This window comes from Peromyscus maniculatus, chromosome 4 (genome assembly GCF_049852395.1).
Source record: "Peromyscus maniculatus bairdii isolate BWxNUB_F1_BW_parent chromosome 4, HU_Pman_BW_mat_3.1, whole genome shotgun sequence".
Lineage (NCBI taxonomy): Eukaryota > Metazoa > Chordata > Mammalia > Rodentia > Cricetidae > Peromyscus > Peromyscus maniculatus.
The window spans coordinates 17,509,488-17,522,837 of NC_134855.1; the positions used below are offsets into that span (position 1 = coordinate 17,509,488).

Genomic DNA, 13,350 nt, shown 5'->3' on the forward strand with positions numbered 1-13,350 from the left:
AAGTGTCTTCAACTATTTACCCACACTGAGTTGGTTTTCAGAAATTAGTCCAGTTAAGGGCTCAGAATGGGAGGTGAGCAAATGTTACACCCTGGTGCATCCTAAAGGGCCCTTGGCCCTCCGGTTTTCTCACTGTGTGGAATTTTCTGAGTTGGGAGACATCCCAGGGAAATTTTCTATTGGGAGTTGCGAGGGGGAGCGTAGCTGAAGACTTTCAGGGGCTGCAGCCCGGCGGGCACATCGGCCGCCGGAAGTTCCCCGCTTCAGAGCAGGAAGAGCTCTCCGGCGCACGCGCCCTGGTGACTAGCGGGGCGGAAACTGGACGCCCGAGCCCCAAGGCCGGGCGGGGGCTCGGGCTAAGCGCAGCCTCTGGCGGCCGGGTGTGTTGACGGTGGGGGAAGAAGTTTAGCCGCCTGTGAGAGCAAGGAGGGAGGCCGGGAGGAGGATGCGGCTTGGCCGGGGCGCCCGCTGCAGGAGCTCGCCGCCGCCTCAGCCTCGGCCCCCGGGGCCGCCGAGGGTCCACCCGCCGCCCCGCGTGTCCGGGTAGGTGCTCCTGCGGCCGCCCGACCCTGGGCCGGCTCCGCTCGCCGCGCCTGTCGCCGCTGCTCCGGCCCGCGCCCTCCGGCCCTGTCCCCGGGGCCCTCCCTCTGGCGATCCTGCTTCCTCAGGACGTCCCCGGCCCTCCGGGAGCCCGCTGCTTTGGCCCTAGGTCCCCTTTTTCTCGTGTCTAACTCCCTCCTCACCTGCATCCACGCCTGTACCTTTGTGCCTTTTCCCTTTCTCCCCAGAGCAAGCAGCTGCACCCCTCTAGCGTCTTCACCCGTCCCCCTCATCTCAAGCTTGGGTACTGAACACTGTCGTTCTTGTTAGCTCATTTCAGGGCGACATTTCAGCTCTCCAGACCACACACTTGCCCCTCACTGCTCTTATTTACCAGGATGTGACAGGCTAACCCCGTGATTCAGGGTCTAGTTTTTGGATATCGACAATTTGCTACCCCCTTTTATCTTTTGCTGCTGTCTTCTCCATAATTCTTCCTCCTCTTAAGTATGTGTATTTGTGTGCTGACTCAAGGGAAATGGGTGATAGAATTTTCTCCCTCGAAGAAATGAAGGTCCCTTTAGCAATAAAAGCCACCCCTCTATTTCTACGACAGAATACTATGGTTAAGCTGTCTGTCCATTCTTCCCACGTTTCTGACACTTCATCTATATCTGAATAATTCCGAGCTTAGTTTGCCCAATTAGGAAACTTTTCTTATTTTCTTCTACAGTTGAAATCCACTGTTTATTTGGGCTGGAAACTGAAGTGGTAAAAGGCTTCTGTGGTCAGGTGCTCAGAGACTGTAATTGAATTGCCAAACTCCCTACCTCTGTTCTGGTTGTGAGAAAGTCATTTAGCTTCTACAGCTTGTAGTATAAAGGGGATGGTGATAAAATTCTAGTAGTAGTGCTTGTACAAGTTAATGCAGTTAAAGTACTTGAAAGAGCCTGGGATATGGTAAATGCTTCAGAAATGTTACTTTTATCATCACTGCTTAGCCTGACATGATGTGATTGTTGGTAAGTTGATGATAGGAAAGGGAGGTAAGAATTGAGGCTTGTGCAGGGTAGTGGTGTGGCACGGCTTTAATTCCAGCACTGAGGGAGGCAGAGGCAGGTGGATTTCTGTGAGTTCCAGGACATCCACAGCTACACAGAGAAACCCTGTCTCGAAAAACAAAACAAAACCAAAAAAAAAAAAAAAAAAAATTGCTTGTTTTTTACTTAACATCCTTTTTTAATGTATATATGATTTGTACTGCATTATTATTTGAATTAATATTTCTTCTTTAAAAATACAAGGTTTTAGCTTTTTATATTGGCATAGGAAAATTGGTGAGTTCCTATTTCAAATATCTGTGTGGAACATGTCAGGTTTTATCATTGTTTTGAGAACAAATGAAGTGAAATATGTAGCAGATTTTTCACAGTGGAAAAATTACATGCTGATTTTAGTACTACAAGTTAAATACTCAAAGCTGAGATGGTAGTCCTTGTGCATGACTTATATAGAATTGTTACATGAGGCAAAGCTCTGCCTTCATCTGGAAGACTGGTAGCTCTTTTCATTACACCTGTTATGGTCATTCATCTTCCCAGGCTTTTGCCTGATTACTAAAATTTACTCATCTCTAAGTGGTGACTTCTTTTTTTCTTTTCTTTTCTTTCTTTTTTTTTTTTTATATCTTCTATGAACTGTAATTTAAGATATTTTTGATTCACTTCATTATTCTAAATAATAAAAATTTGAACTATTTGCTCTCCTAATTACACAAAAATATATATGTACATGTATTAGTTACTTTACTCTTAAAAGTTCTTGTTACTAAAAACAAACCCAGAGCCAATTATTGGGGTGAACGCTGGAAGATCAGAGAAGCAGAACAAGCCACATCCAACCTCACCTCACCAATTCCTCAGCTGATCCTGTTTACTCAAACTGGAAGCCTCTGCATCCTCATCCGTATGGCTCTCAGCTGAACTGCTGCTCAAAAGCCTAAAAGCTTAACCAGCTCTAGTTCCTGGTTTTCACGACTTATATACCTTTCTTTCTGCTTTCTGCCGTCACTTCCTGGGATTAAAGGCGTGATCCACCATGCCTTGTGGTTTCCAGTGTGACTTTGAACTCACAGAGATCTGGATGGATCTCTGCCTCCCAAGTGATAAGATTAAAGGTGTGTGTGCCACCATTTTCTGGTCTCTATGTCTGTCTAGTGGCTGTTCTGTCCTCTGACCCCACATAAGTTTATTAGGATGCACAATATATTGGGGGACACAATATATCACCACACTTTACTGTTGCTGTGAAAAAATACCACTACCAAAAGCAACATAAGGAATTTATTTTAGGCTACAGTCCTCGAGGGGGAGTCCGTAATGGTGCAGAAGGTGTCACAGCAGGCAGTCTTAGCAAGAAACCAAGAGAGTGCACATCTACCACACACAGAAAACAGAGAGATCAAGAGTTGGTGTAATGAGTCTTTGTCGGTCGCTCCAGCCAGCTCCCAAATAATGACATGGAGACTCTTTGTTAATTATGAAAGCTTGGCCTTTACTAAGCCTTGTAACATCTTAGAGTAATCCCTATTTTGTAATCTATGTTCTACTATATGACTTTATACTTTTCTTTCATTCTGTATCTCTGACTTGTTCTGAGTCTCCTGGCATCTCCTCTGTGTGACTAGATTCATCCCCCGTTCTACTTTTGCTCAGAAGTCCCACCTATTTTCCCTGCCTAGCTATTGGCTGTTTAGCTTTTTATTCAACCAATCACAGTGACACATCTTTACACAGTGTAATAAAATATCTTACAACAAGTAAGTAAGTAAATGGGGTTAGGCTAGAAACTCCCAAAGCCATCTCCCAGTGATGTGCTTCTTCCAGCAAGATGGAAATACCTAAATAGTCCATAGCCCCCAAACAGCACTGCCAGCAGGACCAAGTCTTCAAGCACATGAACCCATGGGGGACAGTTTTCATTCTAATCACCATAGTACATAACTTTTGAAATAAAGACATTTTTCCCTGTAGAACCTGAGATGGTTTTTGTATTACCTATTGAATGTGCATTACACTTTGGGTGACATTGCCTTTGCTGAAGCTATACCTTGGCATAGAATAGTCTGAAGTTTTGCATATCCAGATTCTATGTCCTACCTTTAAACTAGTTGTTAATATTAGTTTCTTGGTTTGCTCATATTTGCATTTGTTTTGTTTTTTTTTGGCTTTGAAATAATATAGGAAGCACAATTAGAAGAAAAACAACTCACATAGAATCTGACTTTTTTGTTTGTTATTTTGGTGTAGAATCTGACTTAAAGCTTATAGAAACTTTGAAGGGGGAGGGGAGAAAATTGGCATGTAGTGTCTATCACTTGCTTAGAACTGCCTTTATTTTATAAAGGTTCATTACTTTTAAAAATATTTAATGAGTATTTTTTGTGTGCCACACATTGGAAAACACTGAAGTCCTTATCCATGGTCCCAGAAAAAAATCAAAATTTTAATACTCCAATGTCTTTCAGAGTATATAATGAATTCATCTCCTAAGCACCTTTCATGATACTAGCTCTATACCATTCTTGAGAGAAAGTTTATTTCAGAGAACAAAATAGTCACTGCTATCAGATTTTTAGGATTAATTTCTGCCGAGAATTGGATCAGGAATGCCCTGTTAGAGAATAATTATGATGATGACCTCCTCAGTACCACCCCAATTATAGTCTAGTGTGGCACTGACAGATGGCCGCAAGTAAGCAGATCCATTGAAATGAGGACTGCTAATATCAAAGATAATGATAGTGGCTAATGTTTATAGAACATTGTGCCAAAGACATACTCACATATTAACTTACTTAGACTGGGAATCCTTTAAAGAAGGCTTTGTTGCCATTCCCTGTTTGCAAATGAGGGTCTTGAAGCAATATCACTTCCACAGTTGAGTAAGCTATGCAGTGACAAAGAGTGACTTAGAGTCTGTTATCCTTTGCTACCACCTCTCAAATCTGCCACTTCTTGGCCTACTACCTTAGATAAGCTGCTCACCTTTTTGAATATCTTACTTATTTTTTTAAATTGGGTCTACATGCTGAGGTTTCTTCTGGGTTGTTTAGGGAAATAAAGTAGTGCTTTTGTAGAGCAGTGGGGACAGTTTATCTGAGGCCCTAGGTGTGACCAGATATGGAAGGCATTTGTGTTTGATTGTCTTGCTCATTGTCTTTTTTCAGCAACACACAATAGAATGAATACTTTGGTATGTCAGATGGCTATTAAAGTTTTTAAAAGTTTGTGGAGTAATAGTATTGTTAGTTTCAAGAACATACTTGGAATGGCTTTGAATATAGCTGTAAGAGTAATTTGGATTGAGCATGTAGCTCAGTGCTAGAGTGGTGCATATCTAAGGTGCTGCTTTCTGTTCCAAGTAATTTGGACAAGAAATGACGAAACTTTAGGTAGGAAGAGTAGAGTTGAAGTAGCTTTTATTTTACAAATACTTGAAAGGCAAAATTGATAGGACTTGGTGATGGATTAGATTTGGGATCTCAGGAAGAGGCTGGCACCTGAAGTATGTAGAGAGGCAAGTATCCATGACTAGTAATATGTATGCATGTGTACCACAGGTATGCAGTGCCTGCGGAGGACACTTCCGGAAATGGAGTTACAGATGGTTGTGAGCCACCATGTGCTAGAAACTGAACACAGGTCCTCTGCAAGAGCATCAAACACATCTAACCATTGAGCCATCTCTGCAGATCCCAGGAAACAATTTTGAATGCAGCTGAGAAAAACTACAGAATACACTTTGGGTTTAGTAACATAAAGACAGTTTTGAATTTCTCAGTCAGTCCACCCATAAATATTTGATGATTAAATTCTGGTTTAATTGCCAAAACTACCACAGTAAACATAGAGGGGGAAACATCTATAGTGTGAGCCATTTTTTTTCCTTCCTGAGCTCAGGCCCATGTTTTTTAATGACATTTGGATGCTATGTATATCTGCACCCCGCACCCCTTAGTAATTTAAAGTCATTTTTAGAAGACTCACCATAAGATACTGAGTTCTAGATTTAGGTATGTAGTTAAGAATTTGGAGTGTAGATAACAGTGGACAGGTAGATGCATGTTCATTACTCTGGTGTGAATAGTGCTGTCAAAGCAGTTTGTTAAAGTTGACTTGGAAAAGAGTGACACTGGACCAGAGTGTTAAACAGAAAGTTGAACTTGGGTGGAGTGGGTAGTATAGTAGCTGAGAAGTGTAAAGAAATACTTAAGGTGTTTTGACAGCATGTATAGACAGAGGTTGTTAATGCTGTAGCTGGCAAAGCCTTGATTGAGCAGAGTCCCAGTCAAAACACTGGTGAAGGAAAAGGAACTTTAGATGTATCTTACATTGTTTTGAGGTAATCTCTTTTGGTAGGTCAGGCTGTCCTTGAATTTTAGTCCTCTAGTGTAGGGAATGAATATGTTCATGCATAGCATACCCAGTAAAAACGGGTTTTAAATTGCTTTTACAATTTTCTACCCCCGGTGTATGTGTGTGTGTGTGTGTGTGTGTGTGTGTGTGTGTGTGTGTGTGTGTGTGTGTGTGTGTGTGTGTGTGTGTATGAACATGCCATGGTGCATGTGTAGGGGTCAGAGGACAATGTGAGGGAGTGACTTCCTTCTACCATGTGTTCCAGTGATTGAACTCAGGTCATTAGGCTTGGCTGTAGGTGCACTTAACTGCTGAAGCCTCTCACACAAACATATTTTAAAACAAAAGGCCTAGGAAGCATTGGTTTTAAAAGGAGAGAGAGGCTCTCTAAGATATGCTGCTGAAACACTGTGTTATTCTAATCTAAGGTAGTCTCCTTACATTTTAGATTAAAAAAGTTGTGACTTTGAAATTTTTTTTTACACTTTCTTGTTGTCCTTAATAGCTGCAGCTCCTGTGTTCTCCCTGTTTTTTAGTTTTGTAGGCTGCAGTAAGTAGCAATTGTGCTTTTCATATGTCCTTGAGTTGTTGTCATTATTATTTCTTAATTGGAATAATATCTGAATTGTGCAACATAGTTATATACAACTGAACTTTCCATAGCTAAAATCTACCAAATTTAAAACTTAAGGGAGGCCCAGCCTGGGTTACAGAGTGAGTTCCAGGAAAGATGCCAAAGCTACACAGAGAAACCTTGTCTCAAAAAACAAACAAACAAACAAAAAAACAAAAAAACCTACAAAAAACAAACAAACAAAAACAAAACAACAACAACAACAAAAACTTAAGGGGCTAGGTGTGATAGCACACACTTTTAATTCCATCATCTAAGAGGTTGAAATAGGAAGATTGTCAGTTCCAGGGATTCAGGGACTAGGTAGTAAAACAGTTTCTCTAAATGCATCAAGTCTCAAATTGTGGTTGTAGTAGGTTGCATGCACTGCAGACTTGAAAGTGTGCTGTTAATAGCACCTTTAATAACACCTGTAGAACAGGAACATATTTAGAAAACATGCTCCCCCCACCTTTGGGACTACTGTTTGCTTACAATGCATAAATCAGAAGTGAAAATTTTAACTAAAGGAGCAGTTTTATTCTCTTAGTAGCTAATACAGATATATAATCTTATATAACTAATGCATGGTATTTATTAAAATATTTCTGGTATTTATTAAAAAGAATATATAGAGGCTTAGGAAATGGCTCAGTAGTTAAGATCACTGGCTGTTCTTCAGGGGACATGGGTTTATTCAGAACTGTCTGTACCTCCAGTCCCAGGGGACCCATTACCCACTTATGGTATCCATGGGCATTGTATGCATGTAGTGCATAGACACACAGGCAGGTAAAAAAACACCCACACATAAAATGAAAAAAGAAAGAACATCTTGTTGCTTCCCGCATGGGTATGTTTTCTGAAGCAAACTAATTTTAAAACGTTTTATATAAAGTGTATTTGTAAACTTCTCAGTTGCCCTACCTCAAGTAATTAAATAATTTATAGAGGAGAAGAAGAAACTTTTTGAAGCTGTCTGTTTTCAGTTGACAGCAAGTTGAACAGAAGGTACAAAGATTTCTCAAATTTCTCCTGTGCCTGTACCCACATAGTTTCCACCATTATCACTCTCATCTACCAGAGTGGTTCATTTTTTTACAGATGATTAATCTGACTTAACAGATCATGATTACTCCACTCCCTACACTAAGAACCACTCCTATTATATAGCCTATGAATTTCATCCAATTTATATTTACCTGTCATGATAGTGTCATACGGAGTATGTTTGCTGTTACAGAAATTCTGTGTGCCTCATCCACCTGTCCTCAATCCTGGGAAAAACCACTAAATTTTAAGAAATGATTTTGACTTTCCAAAATGTGATATAAATGAGGTATACAATATATATTTTTTTCATTCTGACTTCTTTTACTTACTAGGCACTTAAGCTTCCTTAGGCTTTCATGGCTTGAATAAAATATTGCTTTTAATTCTGAGTAGTATTCCATTGCATGGATGTCCCACCATTTATTTATTTGTCCTATTAAAAGACATATCTTCAAAGTTTGGGCAATTATGAATCTAGCTGTTATGAACGACCAATTTGTAAAGATACAAAATTTCAACTCCTTTGGGCAAATAACAAGTATTGTAATTGCTATGTGTAGGATTATGTTTAATTTTATGACACACTGATCAGCTGTCTTCTAAAGTAGTTGTCTCACTGCATTTCCTCCAGCAGCGAATAAGACAGTTTTGTTTCATGTTTTTCTTTGCATTTGGGGTTGTCAGTATTTAGGACTTTGACCATTTTAGTAAGTGTAAGTGATGGAGAAGTACCTCTTCCTGTACATTTTTGGTATTTGTGTAGTCTCTGTCCTAACGTGTTTGTTTTCTTGTTGTTTCAAGATCTCCTTATTTTCTGTTACAGTTTTGTTTTGTTTGTTTTCTTTTCAGCTGCACAATTTGGAAGTATTTTCTACCAGTCTGGCTTATGTTTTTGTTCTCTCAACAGTGACTTTAACAAGTCAGAACAATTATTATTTTATTTCTTATGACTTGCATTAGTTCTTTAATGGATTATACTTTCGGTTTCATCTTTAAAGTAATCATTAAATCCAAGGCCATCTAGGGATTTTCCTGTGTTATCCTTTGGCTATATTGAGGCAGTTTCCCATCCTTTCCCAAGAATGGATTAGGGAGACAGTGAAGAGTACAGTGAGAAGTACTTTATTGTTGATTTGGGCTTAAGTACCTTAAATGGGATAAAAACAAACAAACAAGCAAGCAAGCAAGCAAGCAAACAAACAAACCTAGAACCAACTGCCATGTAGGATTTAAGTGAACTAGGTTTGAAATCTGGTGGTTTGAATGAGATGTTTCCTGTAGCCTGGAGCATTTGAATACTTGGTCCCTAGTGGAGCTATTTGGGCAGTTTAGGAGATGTGGCCTCCCCAGAGGAAGTATATCACTGGGGAATGGGCTTTGATAGTTTAAAGACTCAATTGCTAATTTTCTCTGTATGTTTCCTGCTTGCCTTTGGGGTATAAGTGCATAGCTGTTCCTGCCCTCCTGCCTGCTGCTTTCCTACCCCAATAGACTCTTAACCTTCCACAAGGGTAATCCTAAATAAACCCTTCCTTCTCTAAATTGCCTTGGTCATGGTATTTTATCACAGCAATAGAAAAGTAACTAATACACCAGCAGAGAGCTGTTCCAGTTCTGAGAAATGTGATAGCTCAGAAATTCTCAGGGTTTGGGGTTGCCAATGAAGAGCAGTTGCTTGCAGAGCAAGTTTACAAGTAAGGGCATAGAAAGTTTTGGAGGCTGCAGAAATGAATTCCCATCTATAGCTGAAATTTGTGGTGTCAGAATTTAAGGCAAGAATCAGCCTGCCCTGTGCCTCTTGCTCTGTCCTGGATGTTGGCCTAACCATGCTTTTTGACAAGGGCAGAAGCCTCAGACTTCAGTGGTCCTGTCCTCAGAGTTTTGAGTTAATCTTCCTTCTGCAAAGAGTAAGCTGCCTGAGAGACAGGCTTCTTTTCCTCTTGGGGGTGGGGTTGGGGAGGAAGATCTGGGGACAGATGCATGGCCATAGTCAGGAGCAGGGCTTTCTCTTCTTCCTCTGTTTACACCTGCCTGTGTCCTGAAGTCAGAATTTATAACGTGTCAGGTGCATGTGATCCCAGATTGACAATATAAGCATGTAAATAAAGTGAAAAAATGGGAGCAATCAGGGAAGAACTGTCAGATCTGTGGAACTGGAGAAGAGGTGTGTGGGGGGATTGGAGAAGGGGGAGAAGAGAGACTAAGAGAGGAAGACTAAGAGGGCTAGCAGTAGCTGAAGTAGTAGAGTTATGAGGGGAATGAGTAGCTGCGGGGAGAGAAGCCTGTGAGCTGGGGGAGGAGCTGTGAGGTAGGGGAGGAGATGGGAAGAGCTGCTATGCTAGCTAGCATGGACTTTGAAATGTGTAACAGGTACTTGTGATAGGTAGCCTGGAGGGCAGCGTGCTTTGGTATGCTAATCGCATCATGGATAGCCATTTGTCGGTTGGTTGGTTAGTCCATTGGTTAGTCAAATGTCTCCTTAGGTAGCAGGGAACTTGCTTCACAAGTTCCTGAGGAATGCTGGCTTTTGTCTCACCACCAGGAAATGGAGTTTCCTTTGGACCTGACAATTTATTGTTGGTTTTGATTTACCTACATTGTTCTGAGGAGTTTTCTGTTTATGACAAATACTTATTTGTACATTTCTTGAAGTGTTCTGGTCTAGTTTAGTGTTTAGGTTATAGTAGGTTTGATCTTCCAATGGTTTGTAGAGATTATAATATCATTATACCATTTCTTCCTTCCCTTTCATCCCCCCTCTAAACCCTCTTATATACCCCTCCCCTTTTTCTTTGTTGTTACATACACACACACACAGACACACACACACAGACACACACACAGACACACACACAGACACACAGACACAGACACACACACACACACACACACACACACACACACACACACACACTGTAAGGATTATGTCCTTTTATGGTGTCCCAGCCTAAAACGCGGGTGTGCCCTCCCATGGGCTCTCTTTCTGTATCCCCTCTGTACTTCCCCTCCCTGTGGTCTCTCAGTCTCTTTGTTTCTCTTTCTCTCTGTCTCTGTCTCTGTCTCTCCTTCCTCCTAATAAAGCTTTAAAAAGGTAACCATGGCTCGTGATCTTCCACCACTGCAGCATCCAGTGCTCTCTTCTGGCAGGCGGTGACTAGCCCTTCACACACACTCATACACATTCTTCAATATCAGTCTGTATAATGTTACTTATATGTATGTTTTCAGGGCTGAGCATTTGATACTGAATAGCCAATTGGTGTGGAAGGCTTTTTCTCCTATTATCAGCATTCTTTAGTAATCTATAGTTCTGTGTACAAGTTGAGGCCTTGTGGTCTTTCCCCTGTATACTTTATCATGTCTGTTATTATCCTTGCACAGCTCATGTTTAGGCAGTCATGTTGGTGAGACTTTATGAGCATAGCCTACTTCTGACTTTATGGGAGACAGAATCTCACTGCAAACTCCCTGAGTTTGCTAGCTTTTATAATCTTTCTGCTCCATCTTTTACTATGTTCATGAGCCTTGGGTGTGGGAGTTCTTTCATAGATATATCTCTTGGGCCTTTTGTTGGTTCTGGTATTGTATAGTGGTCTCTCTTTGTCACAAAGAAAAGCATCCTTGATGAGAGGTGAGGATTGCATTTACATTGCTCCAAGTTTCTTTTCCTTTTAAGATTTATTTTTATTTATGCATATGTGTATCTTTTTGGTATATGCCAGGTGTATTAGGATGCTCACAAAGGGTAGAAAAAGGTGCTGGATCCTGTGGCATTGCAATTACAGGCAGTTGTGAGCTGTTCTACATAGGTGCTAGGAACCAAACTCAGGTACTCTGGAAGGGCAGTATGCACTATTTATAAACCACTGAACCATCTCTCCATTCCATTAATGATTCATTATTTTTATGTGTATGTATATGCTTGTGCCTTAGTGAGTTTATATGCACTACATGTGCACAAGCACCTGTGAAAGCCACAAGAGGGCTGTAGGGCCCCTAGAACTGGAGTTATAGATGATTGTGAACTTCCATGTCGGTTCTGGAAACAGAATCTTGGCTTCTGCAAATATAGTAAGCACTCTTAACCATTCCCCAAATTGCTATAATTTCTTCCTTAAATATTCGGTAGAATTATCTGTTCAGCTATCTAGGCATGGTACCTTCTGTTTTGGAAGTTTATTTTATTATTGATTTAGTTTTTTTCACAAATCAGCCTTTTCTCATGGTCTATTTCCTGTGTGAATTTTGAAGATCCTATCTCAGGAAATTGGTGCATTACATTTTGACTATCAAATAGTGGGTATAGAGTTGATTGTGTATTTCTTTATTTACTTTATTCTATTATTTATTTATCCATTTCACATCCATGGAGTCCTTTACGATCTTGTGTCCTTTCTGTCAACAGTTGGTGTCCTTTTTTTTTTCTGGTTACCAGCTGTGCTGGATGCTTATCAGTTTCACAGGTCTTTCCAAGCAATGTCATTTTTTTTTTTTATTGCTTTCTTACTTTCAATTTTATTGACTTCTTTTTATTAACTTTGGGTTTAATTTACTTGCCTTTTTTTTTTTTTTAAGTTTACTAAGGTAGACATTCAGGTGAGATTCTAAATCCTTCCTGCTGTTTTGATAGTTAGTTGTCTTTTGCTATTTATGGGGCATTGGTTCTAAGATTCCTATGAATGCCTAGATGGAAAGTTGCTCAAGGACTTTATAAAAGGGGGCAGTATTTTCATATAACCAGGACATAACTTCTCATATGGTTTAGATGAACTCAATATGACCCATATTACCTATATTGTATATTGTATATACAGAGAGTATTATATTACCTGTAATGTAAATAATTTGTTATTATTACAGTATATTGTCTTGTTTACAGAAGAAAGACAAGTAAAAACAAATGTAATTTTTAGTATATATGCAGTTTGTTTCTTTAAAAATAATTTTAGTCTGCACTTTGTTTATTGACTCCACAAATGCATAACAGAGGTCAACTATATATTCAGTCATTGTTCCTAACTTTCTTTTAGGGGTTGTTTTGGTATATCTCACAAACTTTAATAAGTTGTTGTTTAGTTTTCATTTAGTTTAGTGTATTTAGCAGTGTGTTGTTCAATATCCACGTATTTTGGGTTTTCTCTACCATCTAGCTTTGATTTCTAGTTTAATTCCACTGTGGTTTGCTAGCAGCATTATCTGATTTATGCATCTATAATCATATAACAGTGAACAGGGATTCTGGTTCTCACATATTCTGCCACAGTAGCTGTATGTCACATCTTATTTTCTAGTTATCCTGGTCGCTATAAAATGGTATTGCACTGTAAGTGTGTTGTTTTCTCAAGTAAACATGATCTGACACACTCAGGGGAAATGGAACACAGACCTGCATATTTTCACAAAATCTTTAAGATGATCCCAGTTGACCAGATGCAGAATATAAAACGCATTTAAATATTGTTTGAGGAAAATAAGATTCTCATGAAAATTGTAGCTTCCCAGTATAGTTTATTAGCTTTTGGCAAATAATACATTCCTGTGTAACTTGATACACATGGAAAAGCTTTTCAAACTTTGCAAGCTAGTCAAGTTTTTTTAGGCACTTAAAGAGTTAATCTGCGATATTGCCTACAGCTTTAATAACACAATATTGTAATATACTTGCTCTTGACCTACTATCAAGGTTGTGATTGTCTCCTTTGTTTTTCTGTAAGATTTTGCTGCATT

General features: G+C 39.8%; 1 protein-coding gene across 6 annotated transcripts in view; it reads left to right on the forward strand.

Moving 5' to 3' along the window:
- The first annotated feature begins 260 nt into the window (after positions 1-260).
- The window catches only part of Spopl (speckle type BTB/POZ protein like), a 70,229-nt gene continuing 57,139 nt past the window's right edge, over positions 261-13,350 (forward strand). For 2 of the 6 annotated variants that reach the window (XM_076569342.1, XM_076569339.1), the window contains exon 1: positions 309-543. The gene's annotated coding sequence lies outside the window, so the exon portion shown is untranslated. Of the gene's footprint in view, positions 544-13,350 lie in introns of all 6 variants that reach the window. The other 4 variants (XM_076569340.1, XM_076569336.1, XM_076569341.1 and 1 more) reach the window with 4 other exon arrangements.